This window comes from Enhydra lutris, unplaced genomic scaffold, assembly GCF_002288905.1.
Source record: "Enhydra lutris kenyoni isolate GAN:26980312 unplaced genomic scaffold, ASM228890v2 scaffoldscaffold12, whole genome shotgun sequence".
Classification (NCBI taxonomy): Eukaryota; Metazoa; Chordata; class Mammalia; order Carnivora; family Mustelidae; genus Enhydra; species Enhydra lutris.
In genome coordinates this window covers 28731073-28748345 of record NW_019154096.1, presented here as the reverse complement: position 1 = coordinate 28748345, position 17273 = coordinate 28731073, and positions in this window count along the sequence as shown.

Here is a 17273-nt window from a genome sequence, read left to right as displayed (position 1 = left end):
GTTCACATCTCCAGGTCAATGACTCCTAGACCCCCGCCGCGGCAGCCGGATTCTCTCCCCTGAGTTTCAAACCTCTGTATCCCATTGCCTACCTCTATTTGAATATTGCACTTGAACTTCAAACTCAGCTGCACTTTTCATCAGCCCCATCCCACTGGCTGAATTCTTCATACTTCTTCATTTGAATGAAGAGTTCTGACAGCCAATATTGTTCAAGTCAGTGACAGGTGGTGCCTTGGACCCCTGCCTCTCAGACAGGGGTGATTCTATGTGATTCTACCTCCTCAGTACCACTTGGGTCTGCTCACCTGGCTTCATCTTTGTTGTGAGTACCCAGCTTCGAGTCACCCTCACCTCTCCCCCGGACCTTGGATCACCAGTAGCAGCCCACTGTTGGTCTCTCTGCCTCCAGCCTTGCCCATCCAGGTCTCCATGCAGAAGTCTTACCAAAACGAAAATCCAATCACGTCACTACTCTGCTTACAACTCCCTAAGTACAAACACCTTGATAAAGTATAAAGATGCTTCATTATCTGAGAACCTTCTTGTATCTGTAGCCTTATCTCTTGTAATTCTGTTCCCATGCACACCGTGTAATTAAGAAATGGTAAATTCCCTTGCAGTTTCCAGAATGCACCGCATTCTCTTACCTCTGGTATTTTGCATAGGTTTCAGATCCTACCGCCCGAACGTACCACCCTCACCCATTCTCACCGGGGTCTCTGTGAGTCTCAGTTTAGCTCTCACTTCTGGGAAGCCCTTCTGGACCCTCTAAACCTGAGAGAAGGGCTCCTCCTCAGGCTGCCAAAATGTCCATCCACCTTTTGTGATGTCACCTGTCACTCTGAATCATAATTTACTGGTGCCTCGTCATTATCTTTCAAGTGGCTATCTCCGATCAGGCTTCCCATGGTCTTAAGGTCCCCGGGGCTCCCATGTGACCCTGCCCTCAGGCGAAGCTCTGGGGTCGTGGGAACCACAGGTGCAGGTCGGCCCCCCACTGCCACGAGGCCTTCTCTACAGAGTTCGCCGGGCCACTGGATCCCTGCTGGCCCCAGGAGTGGGCCTGCCCCCGGAAGTCACCTCTTCCCCGATCTCCACCTGCACGCTTACCCCTGGAGCACCCTGACATCCTCTTCCCAGTCCATCTCGTTCTTCCCTGGCCGCCTTTGACACTTCCTCCTCACTCCACACCAGTGCTCTCTGGGGCCAGCTCCGCCTTTTGTGCAGACAGTCCTTGCCCTTCTCTGCCATCTGGTCTATTTCCAGAAGACAGTTGCTTTTCCTTTGCATGAATCAAAAAAGGTGCCTCCTTGGAACATATCAGCCTTTCAGGCTTAATCACTGCTGGGCCTGGTGCAGGAAAAGGTGTCTCTTTCTTCCAAGCAGACGCAGCTCCAAGTCAGGGTGCCCATCTGAGTGAGCTGAGCCCAGGCTGTGCCCCCATTCCTTCTTCCACAGTTCATAGGCTATGCACACAGCCGCTGCCTTGTCTGATATGTAGGGATGAACATCCCTGTTTTATCATCTAATGACCCAAGGCTCCGAGAAGATAAAATGAGGATGGAATGTGCCCCAGGGATACAGGATCTCTGGGCTCTGGCCTCAAAGGGAGAGTTCTGTCCAGCCAGCAATCTGCTCTCCTTCCTACAGCACTTTGTCCTAACCCAGCCGGTTGTCGGCTACCTGAGGTTCTCTCTGAGCCTTTTCCAAGGGTAAACAGTGTAGCTGGAGGACTGCAGAAGGGATGGTGTTGTGGTGCCTAAACAGGCTGGGCCGCTCTCTAAGCTGGGGATAGAAAACTGTTCTCAATTCATCCTCAGGTTGGGGGCGTCTAGTCTCCAGAATAGACAAAGCTAGTCCCTGCCCAATAGACCCGACTGCCCACCTCCAATTCCTCTGGACCCCCCAGTGCCTGACAATTCAGCCCTTGTTGCTATTTTTTGCTCATGCACCGTCAGCGGGACCCAAAATAGTGGTTCCAGAAGTCGGTCTCTAAATCAACATCCGGGTCTATGAATGTGGGCAGCCTGTCCCTGCTGGCTGGGCTGGAGTGCTCAGAATCTAGGACAGAGCCACACCCTGGGGCTTGAGTTTCAGCAGGTCACCTTCTTGGAGCTTTAAGGTTTGGGCTGCAGGGAGAAGAGGAAAGGAAGCCTAAGAAGGCACGTGGTAGGAAGGCCAAACATTCCCCAGAGCGTCTGAGGAAACAGAGGTTGAGCTCGAGACTGGCATCTCCATCCGGAAGACTTCTTGCCTGCCATGCTTGCCCTGGGAAGTCTGCGATAGGGCGTCTGCTCCTGTCTTCTCTAGAGCAGCCTCGCGAAAGAAGCGGGGGTATTGTTAAGAGCATGACTTTGGAGCCAGATTACCTGGGCTCAAATTTATCTCTGCCCTTGACTTGAGGTGTGTGACCTTGGTGAGTCTCTCCATAACCCAGTTTCCTCATCTGTAACATGAGACTCACGAGAGCCAACATTCAAGATTATTGTAAGGACATAGGGATTACAGAAAGGGCTTTGTGCAACACGTGGAGAGCTTCCCGAGGGGAGAGCTGTGATTATTGTCACAAGTCCATGGGCCCCGGCATCATCTGTGGCACAGAGCCCCATCTCGGATAAAAAGTTGGCAGTGCTCTCAGAGTGTGGAACGAATTATTAAAAATTAGCTGACCTAAATCCGACATCATATTTTAGATTAGATTCTGAAACAGAAGAAGGATAGAAATAGGAAAACTGGTGAAATCTGGAAAAAAAAAAAAAAGTTTGTGGTTTGGTTAATAGTGTGACACCAGTTTTGAGCTCTTTGATATATACGCTATAGTTACGTAAGAGGCTAATATTAGAGGCAGCTGGGTGGTGGGTATACAAGAAATGTCTCTATTAGTGTTATAACTCTGTAAATGTAAAATTATTTCAAAATAAAATGTTAAAAAACAATTGCTGATAATTACAGAGTGTCTTGCAAATGCCAAGCACTATGCTAAGTGTTTTAGAAACAACCCCCCACCGCCGTTTTATTTCTTGAGGAAAAAATCCAAATCAAATATAGCAAAATGTTAAGATTTGACCGTACTGAGTTGTGGGAATACAGGTGCTTGTTACATCTTTTTTTTTTTTTTTTTTTTTTTTTAATTTGAGAGAAAGAGAGTGTGAAAACAGGGCAGAGGGGCAGAGGGAGAGGGAGAATCTCAAGTAGATTCCCCACTGAGCACAGAGCCTGCCACAGGGCTTGATCTTATGACCCTGAGATATGATCTGAGCTGAAACCAAGAGTTGGATGCTCAAGTGACTGAGCCCCCCAGTTACTCCTTCCTAAAATATTTCCTAATTTAAAAAGTCAAAAATAAATGGACTATCTTCTAAAATTAGAAACATCCTATTCTATACATTTAGGTTTTGAAATCCATATCAAATGGATTTTAGGAAATATTCTGAATTTAGATGATACCATTTTCATTGGTTTCTGGCCTACAATACCACAAATTCACATGTTATTCTTTTAAAACTTTCAAGAGGCTTTATTATAGATAATTCTGTTTTAAGAAAAATGTGATGATGACCTGGTTTATAGTACATCGTGTTTAGATGAAATAACTGTGATCAAAGAGGATCTAAGCCATTAAGTCAAACTACATATTATTTCATCCCATCTTCACAATCTTATGGGATAAGTTGCTAATATCACCCTCATTTTATCGATGAGAACACAAGTGTAGAGAGGTTAGGCCAGAGAGCCTCTAACGTTAATTGAGAGTTTATTATATATTAGTGCTCTAGTCAGGGTAGGTTCTTGGCTCCGACAAGCCAAGTTTATTTCTCCCTTACAACACAGGTTGGTGGGGGCATGAAGTTAGGGGAAGCAAGCATGGAGGATGCAGAGGCCAGACATATCATATCCCCTCTAGTTCCCTGGGCAGAACTCAGTCACATGGTCATATCCATCTGCAGGGGAGGCTGGGAAATGTAGTCCATCAGAGTGTCCAAGAAGAAGAGGAAATTGCAGATATTGATGATCATGAATAGGCTTTTATATACCAGTTGTTGATGAGACATATGTAATTACTTAATTCCCATAGGCCATAAGAAGTCGATATTGTTGTCTTATTTCCATCTTATAGTTGTGAAACTGAGGCTCAAAGAGTTTAAGTAAGCTTTCTCAAGGTCGCTTAGCCAGCTGTGGTAGAATCATAATACACTTCCTGAACCTTCTTCATTTTGGGTTGGCCTTAGTGACTTGCTTGCCAGTAGAATTTGGAGCAGAAGTGGCATTCTGGGACTTCTGAAGCTGGGTCAGAAGATGCCTTATAACTTCTGCCTGGGTTTCTGGGAACACTCTGGGAGCCCTGAACCACCATACATGAAGTCCTACTGCCCTCACACCACCATGCTAGAGAGGCCATGAGTCCACAAACTGGTCAACTGAGTCTAGCCTTCCAGCCTCCCCTCCAAAGCACTAGATATTTCAATGAATCCATCGCGAACTCTCCGGACAAACATGTCTGGCAGCTAAATACCACCGATTGACCTCCATCAGTGCCACATGGAACAGAAGAATATTCCATCTAAGCCATAAGGACCCATAAAATAATGTGATATAAGGACTACATTTTGGGGTTCTTTATTACATAAGAATCCATAACCAGCATAGCAGCAAGCCAGCTCCGACAAAAAGCCCTGGTTTTTAAACACCCAATTAGCCTCTGGAGGAATGGGTATATGAGGGAAGGACAGAGCAACCACATCCACCCACTCCACTGGCAGCAGAGTGCAGGAAGGCGAGCTCCCACAGTGACAGAGGAACATGGAGGACAACAGGCCCTGGCTTATATCTGCTCAGAGCCCCACTCAAGATTGGAAGATAGTTGGGGGCTCCAGGGGGATACTGATGGCAAGAGCCCTGAGGTGGGCAGGGTGGAGAGGCTGCCAGAAAGGGAGCACCCCCTCGCCACACCTCTTTCTGTTCTAAGCTCCAACCAGTTGACCTTCCAGGCCAACAGACGCCCACTGAGCAGCCCAAGACTTCCTGGCCACCAGGGACCTCTGTGGATCTGCTGGCCTCCAGCTCCCAGCTTGGTCTTGACCGCTGCCGCCTCCATTTCCTCCCTTACAGGGGTTGGGGAGGGCAGCATACAGTATGGGGTCTGCAGCCACTGGGGCCTTGGGAAAACCTGGTTTGAGGGAAACTCAAAGGGAAATATCTACCCAAAGGCCATCTTGACAGCTCCCAGCTTCCAGCACTCTCACTTTCCTCAGCTCACTCTGCTCTTCCCAGCTTGTCCCCCAGACTTTTGCATTAATATCCTTATCCATGCTTCCTGAGCCATTTGATGGCTGGTCAGCCTTGTCCTCTCTCCTGGGGAGCGGCTAGAATTTCCCACCTCTGAGATTTCCTATACCCCAGCTGCCACTTCAGAGCCTTTCAACAGCCCATCTCTTTGTCCTCCCTTCCTCAAAACCCTTCCCTTTTCACATCCCTGTACAGGTATTCAGGCTTTGCCTCCTATACCCTCTAGGCCTAAAATGGGGCTCCTGGGACCCACTACTGGGACCCCAAAAGATGAGGTATCAAGCCTCCCAGGACTCTGGCTCAGCACTGCTGACTGCTAGGGCCATGCTGATTTCAGCAGTCACTGGGGATGAAGGTTATGGCTTAAGCTGACCTGAGAAAATCCACAAATAATTGAGTACAGGTTGATTTTCCAAGGATCATGGGCATGCTTTAAAAGGGGTGCTGAGGAAGGTTTTACTGGAATGATGAACTGACAGGACTACTAAGGGGAAACTTAAGGGAGAGACAAGGGGATGCTTCTAGTTCCTTTTAGAGCACACATCACAGATAAAGATATGCCCTCTGTACTATCCAGGCAAGGCCCCCTTCAGACCAGGACTGGTATGCATTCCTCGCTCACGTATTTCTGATATCACACGCTCTCTACCATATGGCTCTGCTGTCCTAGCCACAGATGGTTGCATCAGGATGGGCACCTGGGCATCGACTTCTACTTGCTCATAAAAGCCTCCCCTTTTGGTAAAGAACCTCAGTTATGAGGTTCTTTAGCTGACAATGTACCCAGCTAACATAGAACATCTCCCATCCTCTCTTGCCGGTAAGTGTGGCCATGTGACTACATCTTGACCAATAAGATATAAGTGGAATTAATGTGTGGAACTCCCGGTAAGTCTCTTTGAAGGAGGAAGGGGAGTGCCTTTTGATTTCTCTTCTTCACCGTGCTGCCTGACATGGGAAAAGTCTTGGCTAGTCATGGACTACCTCTGCCTCCCCATTTCCTCTACAAAAGAAAGAAATGTTTATCCTGTTGAAGCCACTATTTTCAAAGTCTCTGTTACTTGCAGCCAAACTTGGCCTTAACCGTTAAATCTCCTGACCCACAAGGAGCCAGAAGTCCTTGGGGTGGTCTAATGTGGGAGGCTGCCACTGATGGCTGCTCTTTCCTGAACAAAACTGCTGACCCAATGAGGTCCTCTCTTCTGGAGAGTTTGAGTGGGAGGCGGTACCAGGATGGGTGAGGAGCTACCCTGAGGGAAGCCAGGAAGCAGGAGCCATAAGGCAGTGGAGTCACAAAGTAGAGAAGCAGAGGGAGTCAGCTGGTAGAGGCAAGAATATCAGAAGCCAAGGGAGGCAAAGTCAAGGCCACTGAAAGCCGGAGCCATGGGATGAGGCCCAGCCTCCACTTGGTCAGACCTTGTGTTTACCTGGTCACCAGAGTCATGGTGTAGGCTGGGGGACATTCCCATTCTCCAGGAGATCCTTGTTTTCAAGTGTGTTCTTTCAATGAATCTCTGAGGTCACTTGATTCTGAATCTATCTTTTGGTCTGAAAGAATCTCATCTGTTCATTTCATGAACTTTAATCAGGTCACAGGCACGGCCTGGCAAGAATGAATCCTTTGGACAAGACAATGGGTCAGTGGATTCAGGACTGTCCCAGAAAGGACCACTGCACAGAGGTGCCTGGCCTGACCTACCTCACTCCCAATCCAGCTTTGTCCCTCCTGAGAAGTAGCCATGTGTCTAGCCTCAGAGACTGTGACATATATCACTCCTACCACCATGCTGAGCTGCTTGGGACAGAAAGGGAGTGACGGGAAGGACAGGAGCCTTGGATATACTCAGACTTGGGTTTTCCCTCAGACTCTGTCCCGATCCTGAGCAGGTAGCTGACTCCTCTGCACCTCACATTCCTCAAGTTTGAAAATGGGGTGGATAACAGCATCACACAGGTCTGTGTGAGCATGAAAACCAGCACCTAGTACATAGTAGGTGCTCAACAAAAGCTTGAGTTTCTTTTCTTCCAGGGGAGCTGGGAAAGAAGATCAGCGTCTCCATCCTTCCTGAACAGGGAGGATGAGAGGGCTGGTCACACAGACCCTGAGAGACACAGAGTCTTTTCCTGCAGTCTTTTCCTGCAGTTTTCAGAACAGCAATGGAGCACAATGTGGTAGTCACACCCAGCCTGTTTCTAGAATGCCATCATCTGGATTTACTTTTGCATTCTTTAAAATAAATGTGTATGATTTATAAACTTTAGCCAAGCATTTTTACCTACATAACAGGTTCTGCATTCTATTACAGGTTTCTTAAATACGGTTGTAAACTTACATTAGGATATTAGGCTGTAATGACAAATGCAGCCCTCTTACATAAAATCCCAATTCTCCAAACAGTAGAATATTTGCTTAATGAAAAGGGTTTTACAGGCTCTTCGGACTCCCGGCTCATCTTTATTCTGATCCTTAATTTAGAGAAAAAGAGAGAAAGATTAAATGTCACACACACACATACACACACACACACGCATGCACACACGTCCTCATTTTTTTCAACAAAAACTCTGATGTGGTCTGGCCATAGTCTATGAGTTTTCACACACACACACACTCACACACACACACAAGCACATGCACACACACATTTCTGAAGGAGGCTTATGAGAAAAATCTGGAATGTCTTGGAATTTTGCTTCTTTTCAATTACAGCTCAATAAAAATGTCCTCATAAAAATCCTAGGTAAGCAATCACTTTGCCAGCAGGATGGGGCTACCCACATCCCAGAGAGGCCTGCCTGGTGAGATTGGGGCTCAGGGAGTAGGAAGCCAAAGGTGGCTCCTTCACCATCCCTCTGCCCCCTGTTCTCATACATACATACTTCACACACAATGAATTCCTCTAAGGGACAAGGAACAGCCTATGCCAGGGAGGAGGTAGAGGGAAGCTTTCTTTCTGAAGCCCCTCTAATTCTGCCCAGCCAAGAGGCCAGCAGTAGCTAAGCCTTATTTGGGGCATAATATTTTGAAATTATAGGGCTGTGTTTTTCATTGATATCTGTCATAGCCAAGTTCCCTAGAAGTAGAAGTACCAGAGAAAATATAGGACACCAGTTAGATTTGAATTTCAGATAACCAACAATTTTTTAGTGTAAATATGTCCTAAATATTGCAGAGAACATACTTAATGTTAAAAATTTACTTGTACATCAGGCAACCCTACCTGGAAGTTGTTTTGTCAGTAGGGCCCCAGGGAAATGGGAAAGGAAGGCCAAATCCCAGAGGAGGAGGCCCAGAGGATGTTCTGGTAAGAAAGGAAGCAAGTGGATGGTTGAAGAAGGCTGAGGAAGGCGAGCTGGTGCAGAGACGTACAGATGGTGACCTGCATGGTGTAAGACAGTGTCTCAGGGACAAAGTAAAAAGTGGGGCGCTTTACTCTTTACCCACTTAGGCATCTGGAAGGAAATCATTTTGTGTAACATCAGCAGCAGCCAGGCTCAAGGAGTCCCACGCCAACCAGACCCCTCTCCCACCTTGCCTCTTGGGGTAAACCCTGAGGTACAGCCATAATCCATGTTGAGGAAGAGAGAATTTTGCGGGCTTGAGCTTTTAACTGGGAAGAGTCTTGAGATATCATTATTTAGTAAATGAAGTGTCCTGAATTCACAGTAGGGCCTGTGGAGGAGATGAGATGAGCTAATAAAAAATAAAGGTGCCTCACTTTCCTTATTCCTCCCAGGGAAAAAAAAAACAGGAACACGAGGGCAGGGACATAATATACCTTGTTGTCACTTTTCCCTCAGTTTCTAGAACACTGCCTAGCACGCAGTAGCTGCTGTATGGGGATGGGCAGAGCGAGTGAATTTTCAGACTCCCTGCGGTGACGAGGCTCTTTCTGGGTCTGGGCTGTGCTCTCTCCTCAAGACGACCTCAGAGACAGTCTGAGACCATGTGCACAGACATCAAAGGAGTCAGTTGCTTGTAAAACATGAACTTCTTTCCTTGCTCAATCTATCAGCACCTTGTGCTGGATAAGTGACATCTTCAGGGTCAGAAAGCCGTTATAGAAACAACAACAATACTAGTTACATGCTAGGGCCTGTGTTAAACACGTTATATAATTCATTTATTCCTGAACACGCAAACCCCTTAAAGTCAAGGTTATGAGGTGATCCTTTATCATCTGCCATCAAAACACATCCAGAGGGGTGCCTGGGTGGCTCGGTGGGTTAAAGCCTCTGCCTTCAGCTCAGGTCGTGATCCCAGGATCCTGGGATCAGGCCCTGCATCGGGCTCTCTGCTCAGTGGGGAGCCTGCTTCCCCCTGCCCTCTGCCTGCCTCTCTGCCTACTTGTGATCTCTGTCAAATAAATAAATAAAAAATCTTAAAAAAAAAAAGAAACAAAACACATCCAGAGTCTGACTCCTTTCTCACACACCGCCCCCGCCATCTTTGAACAAACCATGGGCATCTCGTGCCTGAACAACCAGAAGAGCCCCTCACTGGTTCATGTTTTGTTCCTTTCCATTCCCCACATACCAGTCAAAATGTTCTGAAAAATGCAAATTAGATCACGGGAGCATCCTTGCCAGAACAAAATCCAAGCTCCTTTACGTAAACATGGCTGCCAGGTCCTTCGTTCAGAGGTGCTCTCATCTGCTAACACTCACTCCCTCACTCCCTTAGGGCAACCACACCAGCCTTCGAATGCATTAGGGTAAGGTTACGGCAACATACACTCCCAGATGCGATAGCTTCAGTGGATGGTTGTTTATTTCTCTCTCACATCGCTGTCCAGAGGCAGGCGGGCATTCCAGAAAGGCAAGGGGACTTGGCCTCAAGAGGTCATGGATGGACCCAGATTCCTTCCGCCTCCCTGCTCTCTTGCTCCTGAGAGGGCTGTCCTCGTCCGCCGGGTGGAACTCCTCTGTGTTCTGGGGCTTCCGAGGTGCTTCAGCTTCACTCATTTGGTCCCTTAACCCTGCTCATACTCAGCATGTGATCCCGTCATCTACATCTCTTCATGTAAACCGTCCCTGATGAATTCTGTCCTTTGTTGGACCCCCAACTGATCAGGGTACACAAGGTGTCAAAGTCAATCCCTTCCTTAAAACTGAGCTCACTCCGGCCGATGGGATTAGCTCAAGGGACCTGTCATGACCAAACTATTATGGGTTGGCTAATGCCTGTCATTGAACAAAAATGTCCATGACAGTATGAGGTAATATAACTCTCAGGGCAACAAGTATTTATTGAGTGCCTGCGAGGTTCACCGATGACCAGCATATGATCACATGACCCTGCCATCTAGCCTTCTTTCCCCAGTGCCACAGTGGGTCTTCTCTGAGCGTTTTTACTGAGTCTCCCGGCTCTTCTGGGCAGCTTTGGCCCTTGTGCACCCCATCACAGCCCTCACTCACTGAGCTGCCATTTTTCACTGGGAGCTCTGCTTCTCTAATGTACAGTGAATTCACCCCAGGCAGGGCCCAATTTCCAGCCTCCCTGTTCTGCCACTTGCTTCTAGAACCAAGTCTGGATGCAGAGTATGGTGTCATGGCAGTCAATCTCTACTAAATCCACAGGAAGATTTTGGCTCCCAACAGTTTGTTAATTTAATCCTTTTAAGGACTTCTTCATCCGTCCAGTGAGCACTAGCACAATTAACCAGAATTGAAGGAGAAGGAGAAAAGGAATAGCCATGACTAGTATGGACTGGTTGCTTCTTCCAAGCCAACAGATTTACATGCATTACCTTATTTAATCTGTACAATAACCCTATAGGTAAGGTCCTGTTATGATTTCCAGTGCACAGGCTCAGAGAAGTCAGGGGCTTTGCACCAACTCAGTGCTAAGTGGCAGGGGCAAGATTTGAACCCAAGTCCTTTTGTTTTGGAAGCACATGCCCTTCCCTCTTCTGCTGTCCTGCCTCCCACACATGAGTAACTACACTGTCAAGCCTCATCAATGTCACTTTGATGCACTAACAGGCCATGAAGAGGAAACTGCCATCTATCTGTGAAATGAACAGTCCTGACATGAAGACAGAGGTACTAATAGAGACCCATTTGCCAAGGTCACCGACAGACTCGAGCAGGGCGCAAATGGCATTTAGCCTCCTGGGAAAGGGAGGAGTTTGTGGAATGACTGCCCACAGCCCCTGCCCTGGGTCTTAAGGACTCCAGAGCCCCCCAGCAGGAGGCTGGCAGCCGGCCCTCCCAGTGTTTTGATAGCCAGGGAGATAAACAGAGGTGTTGATTTCAGAGAAACATCCTCGGCCCTTAGACCTTCTCTCCAAACACAACATCCTCGAATCAGTTGGCTATCAGAGTCATGAGTGACAGCTTCACAACACATGTGGCACAGCCAGCTGCCAGCAAACTCTGGGCAAGCCACAGAGACCTCTAGGGCACCCACACCACAGGCTTCAAGAACTGGGGACAGCTCATGCTCAGAGGGGGAAAGGTCTGTGGTCATCTAATGGGAAGGAGGTAGGCCAGGCCAGGGCGAAGGACAAATGGAAGTCCCCATTCCATATTCCCACCCCTACATCCTCAGGGATCTAGACCTGGGCTGTCTGGCATGCAAGCCATCAGCCCCATGGGGCTAGTGAGCACTCAAAATATGGCCAGTCCAAATAGAGGTGGGCTGTCAACGTAAAATACAGATTTCGAAGACTTTGTATGGAAAAAAGAATGTCAAATATCTCAATGATTTTTCATATTGATTATGTGTTGAAATGATAATATGTGGGGTATAGTCACTTAAAGAAAATATTTTATTAAAATTAAGCTCACGGGGCGCCTGGGTGGCTCAGTGGGTTAAGGCCTCTGCCTTCAGCTCAGGTCATGATCCCAGGGTCCTGGGATCAAGCCCCACATCCGGCTCTCTGCTCGGCAGGGAGTCTGCTTCCTCCTCTCTCTGACTGCCTCTCTGCCTACTTGTAATCTCTCTCTGTCAAATAAATAAATAAATAAATAAAAATCTTTAAAATTAAGCTCACCTGTTTCTTTTTACTCTTTAATGTGTCTACTAGGAAATTTTGAATTGCATACATGGCTTGCATTATATTTCTGTTGGGCTACGCCGATATGAAAGATCAAAAATAAAATGTGATCAAATTCAAAGTGAACAAATGCAAATATTTTTTTTTAAAGATTTTATTTATTTATTTGTCAGAGAGAGAGAGAGGGAGAGAGAGCAAGCACAGGCAGACAGAATGGCAGGCAGAGGCAGAGGGAGAAGCAGGCTCCCTGATGAGCAAGGAGCCCGATGTGGTACTCGATCCCAGGACGCTGGGATCATGACCTGAGACGAAGGCAGCTGCTTAACCAACTGAGCCACCCAGGCGTCCCCAAATGCAAATATTTTTATCAAAATGTAAAGTAAGTGAAAACAATAACAAACTAAAATTGCTTCCATGTATATCTCCAAAAGAGTTCTTTTTCTGAAACATTCAAAGTTTCTATTAAAAATAAAAGAGAATACATAATTACTGAATATCAAGGTTTTAAATCAAAATCGTCTAAATGAACCTGAAAGTCTTCACTGACTTCTTCGAAAGGTCTTCCAAACTATTGTTAGAGATAAAATCATTTAAAAAAAAAAGAAAAATAAAAGAAAATCCTTGATAATTCTAGTAGTTGATGTAAAGAATTGGCATTATGCTTCACACTTCTTACATCTAGGCCTACCTACGTATACCTAAAAGAATACTCAGAATTGCTTAATACACCAACCTCTTCTTTAGCTGCTGTGAAACAGTTGTGAATATCACACTGATTCTGGATGCCCTCCAGAACCCCGAAGCAGAGCACAGAGACACCACGGGCACTCACCACCACTGGCTTTTTGTACTGGGTGGACCATTGGGTAAGCAGACTAAGCCATCTTCTCTCTTACTGCAGCTCAGATCCTGTTTATACTCCAAGGTGAGCAGCAACACAACCCACCAACATGTATGGAATTCAGACTCAGTTACCTTTTGTTCTGACCCAGAGCAAGAACGGTGTTAACCACAAAAGGGAGTAGAGCTTCTCATAACACTCGGCCAGTGCTGAAAGCCAGATCCCAAGTGGAAAAAGCACCCATGTTTCCTTTTACTTTTTTAAAGATTTTATTTATTTATTTATTTGAGACAGAGACAGAGACAGAGAGAGAATGTACGCACATGAGTGGGTGCAGGGAGGGGCAGAGGAAGAGGAGGGAGGCTGACTCCCTGAGGCGGGAGCCTGACTCTGGCTCCATCCCAGGACCCAAGATCATTACCTAAGCTGAAGGAAGATGATCAACAGACTGAACCTCCCAGGCGCCCCAACCATGTATCCATTTTATTTCTAAATTTACATATAGCAAGGGCGCCTGGGTGGCTCAGTGGGTTAATCCTCTGCCTTCGGCTCAGGTCATGATCTCAGGGTCCTGGGATCGAGCCCCACATCGGGCTCTCTGCTCAGCAGGGAGCCTGCTTCCCCCTCTCCATCTGCCTGCCTCTCTGCCTGCTTGTGATCTCTCTCTGTCAAATAAATAAATAAAATCTTAAAAAAAACCCCACAAAAACAAATAAACAAAAACCCCAAGAAAAAAATTTACATATAGCAAAATTCACTCCTCCTGGTTTCACGGACAAGGACATTTAGTTGTATAACCATCACTGTGACCAAGACACACAACAGTTCCAGCACCCGCCAACATTCTTACCAGAGTTTGGTATTGTTTTCTGTTTGTCTTTAGCCATTCTAACAGGTATGTAGCAGTGTCTCGATGATTGTACGTTTGTGATATGCAGAAACCTCTAAAAAACAAGCTCAGGGCAGGATCTCCTGTTCCAGGATCTATGGATATTACTGTCTAGGGGAGTAAAAAAAATTCCCCCTTTGGATCGATGACACAGCCAGGAAAAATGCCTTGGGGAGGCTTTTTGGTGAGAGAGGGAGGCCCTAGGCCCAGCCTGCATGGGAGGCTGAGACAGAGAAGGAGCACCCACTCTGCACAGTCGGAAGGGAAGAGGAATCTGGAGCCTCTTGAACACGCAGCTTGAGAGGGGTAGGTGAGAGACCAAAAATGGACAAGAAGGAAATCTGTGGTAGCACCTACTGAAAGGAGCCTTGTGGACAGGGCAGGGACGGGGACAGAAGTCTGTGGAGTTGTCTCCTGCTTTGCGCTCTGGTCCTCTCTGCCATACACAATGACATTGGGTGGGTTGTTTTGCTTCGTTTAATATGAGAGAAAAGAGACCTCTGGGAGAGCAGAGGACTTGCAGTCATCAGACTACACACATCTGCTATGGAGAGGCGCCCTCGGCCCTCTCTGGGTGGGAGCCCTCTTCCCTGGGCTCAAGCTGGGTTTAGTGTCTACATAAACTCAGGCATCCAAAGAGCACTAGGAGCCTCTGGGTCTTTTGGACTCAGGAAAGCCCTTTAATGAGTCAAATCTCACGTATCGATTTCCTATTGCTGCTGTAACAAATTCCCTCAAACTTAGCGGCTTAAAATAACACATGTATTACCTTTCAGTTCTGTAGGTCAGAAACGTGACGTGGGCCTCACTGGGCTAAAGTCAAGGTGTTGGCAGAACAGCCTTCCTTCTGCAGGTTCTAGGGGAGAATCCGTTTCCTTGCATTTTCCTACTTGGCTGTGGCTCCATCTTCAAAACCAGAATGGGGAGTTGAATCCTTCATACACTGCACTATGCGGGTCTCCCCTGCTGCCTCTTTCCACTTCTAAGAACCTTTGTGATAACACGGGACTCACCTGAATGATCCAGAACACCCTCCCTAGTTTATGGTCAGTGATTAGCAACCTTCATTTCATCTGCAACTTTAACTCCCCTCTGCCTTGTAACGTGACATATTCACAGGTCCCAGGGATTGGGACGTGGACATCTTTGACTTGGGGAGTCACACCTTGTCACTGGACCCAGGTGAGATTCTGATCCAGAGAAGTTGGGGCAAAGAGCAGTGTTTACCTGTATCTGAAAGTGGAGAAAGTATGGGAGCTTCTGGGGAAGAGAAGTTTGTTAATGAAAAGAACATGGGTCAGAGAAGTGGTGGTAGGGAGAAACCTGTGTCAAATGTAAATTCCAAGAAGCTGCAAGGAACATAACAGCTGTTTCTACAGGATCATACTCTGCTTACTTTACCGTTGCAACTTGCTGTTGCACAGAATCCTGGGGGACTAACCCTGGCAGTTGGAGTCGGTGGAGACATCACCAGGTCCAGCCGATGGTTACCTGGCTTGCTCCCATCCCAGCAGAATGGTGTGTTTGCTGAGTCCACATAAAAACACTTGGGGGAACTACCCAGTGCCCGAGTTCTGCCCTTAGAGTTGCGAAGAAAGGACTATTGTAGGGGTGCCTGGGTGGCTCATTCAGTTAAGCCTCTGACTCCTGATTTTGACTCAGGTCATGATCTCAGGGTCTTGAGATTGAGCCCCAGGCTCTGTGTGGAATCTGCTAGAGATTCTTTCTCCTTCCTTCTCCCTCTGCCTCTGCTCCTCCCCCTACTCGTGCTCATGCTCTCCTTCTCAAATAAAATATATATATATTTTTAAACGGGGGCACCTGGGTGGCTCAGTGGGTTAAATCTCTGCCTTTGGCTCAAGTCATGATCTCAGGGTCCTGGGATCAAGCCCCGCATCAGGCTCCCTGCTCAATGGAGAGTCTGTTTCTCCCCAACTCCACTCTCTCCCTCTCCCTCTCTCGAATAAATAAATCTTAAAAAGAAAAGAAAATGTTATTGTTCCCACCACAGGTCAGCCCTTCAGCTGCTAGAAGACAGGCCAGATGTCTCCTGACGCCACCACCACTCTTTTCTAATAAAATCTTCCCAGGACTTCCTACAATTCCTCATAATTACTGATGCAGTTTTCCACCCTTCCCCAGTCTTGTCACTCACTTTGGGCATACTTGAATATGTGGAGGACTGGGGGCATATGAGGTGTGGGGGAGAGGGTCGTCAGTATTCTGATCAACTACATGTAGGGTCTACTCTATGCAGGTGATAATCCAACATCCCACCTGATTCTTTTCTTGCCTTTATTCACTTGAATATCCCTCCTAGACAGTGTGAAATATTATCTCCCACTCTCATCAGTCACTTATCTATCTATCTTAGGTATCTTTAGATACTTGATTTTTGTCTGCTGCTGAACCTACACACCTACAGAGGCCCCCTTTGCCTCCTTCACCTTTGACTCTGGCTGGGGTTAGGGCAGGGGCTGGAACTCCTGGCTAGGCAGAAGTCATTCTCCAACTCTTGACGGTTCCAGCGTCTCTGACTCCTTCAGTTCCTGGGCTACTTGCAGAAGAGCCTATGACCCCACTGCTCTGGCGTCAGCTCTTCACCGAGAGGACATTTGGACCCTGATGTTTTGACCTTGTTATACACTCGGGTCCTGAGTCTTGGCCTTGGGACTATTCTTCGCACCAAGAAATCAATAAAAGCTAAGTCTTTCAGCAGTTTCACAAAGAAAAATACTGGTAGAAATAATCACCCTAAATAAAACTGGCAGTAACTAAACATGCAAATTGTGAGGAAGATCTTTGGGTTGCTGAGTTCAAAGTTGCAGTGGACAGTTAATGACCCCAACACAAGAAGACTGGTGACCCCTTCACCCTCCTCCTGATCCTTCACACATTAGAGTAAGAGTCTGAAAGGAGGTGACTAGGACCTCATTCATCAGAAGGAACTGTAGGAAGCCCAGGAAAGATTTTAATAGAATATTAGAGGAGCCTTGACAGGACTATGGCCCTCAGCACTAAAAAGGGGATCATAGTAGCAGGGCATGGGAGGGAACCCCTGGGGCAAAGAAGCCCAGAACCAAAGAGGTGGGAGATTAAGAGAAGGCACCACCAAGAAGAGAGACTTGGGAGGGACTGTTGAGTTGGAAATATTTTTGGGCCTCCTCATATCATTTTTAAATGTTAGCCAAGTGTTTTCCCTTCTTTATCTCATGTAGCCCTCCTAATCACAAGAGGACAGCATTGTGATTAT